At 33.1% G+C, this 673-nt stretch overlaps 1 protein-coding gene across 2 annotated transcripts in view; it reads right to left on the reverse strand.

The window, feature by feature from the left end:
• Positions 1-673, reverse strand: part of phactr1 (phosphatase and actin regulator 1) — a 22,608-nt gene that overhangs the window by 18,982 nt on the left and 2,953 nt on the right. The window lies entirely within an intron of this gene.

Genomic DNA, 673 nt, shown 5'->3' on the forward strand with positions numbered 1-673 from the left:
TACTTTACAATGTTCTAATATATATATATATATATATATATACTGTATATACACAATATGTAAAAAATGAAATGTTATTAAATCAAAATCTAGTCTTCTTGCCCCTGAAATTGATTGTGAATTTTGCTATATGAAAGTTGAAACTAAATATATTTCCAATTTCAAAAATATATTTAATTCAGCTTCACTGTTAACAACATATATTTAGCTTTTTTTATATTATTTTTTGGCCAGAAAAAAAATTATATCTATATTTGGCATATGGCAATGCTATGGTACTTGATTTAACCCTACAAAAATGAGCAGAATGCTTTAAAAACTGCTAATAAATAGAAATATTGGGTTAAACGCACAGCATCACAATCTGTCTCTGTTTTAAGATCTGTTGATTTTGCGGTTGCGTCACTAAACTGGCCTCAGAACAGCTGCAGCTCTGAGGAACATGTGCAGATGAAATATTATCCAGGATAAACCAACCATGACTCATATGCTGGAATGAATATTCTTTCTCATGCTTTCTATCCTAAAATCTCCAGCAGATGGCAATCTCTGGCGCTAATTCTGTGTGTGTTTGTGAGGAAATTAACCCCCACATGACTGATTCTGGCATGTGTGACTTTGTGTGAGAGAGTGTGAGTGTCTGTGTGTGTGAGTGTGGGTGTGTGTGTGTGTG

Source organism: Sinocyclocheilus anshuiensis, unplaced genomic scaffold (assembly GCF_001515605.1).
Source record: "Sinocyclocheilus anshuiensis isolate Anshui unplaced genomic scaffold, SAMN03320099.WGS_v1.1 scaffold540, whole genome shotgun sequence".
Classification (NCBI taxonomy): Eukaryota; Metazoa; Chordata; class Actinopteri; order Cypriniformes; family Cyprinidae; genus Sinocyclocheilus; species Sinocyclocheilus anshuiensis.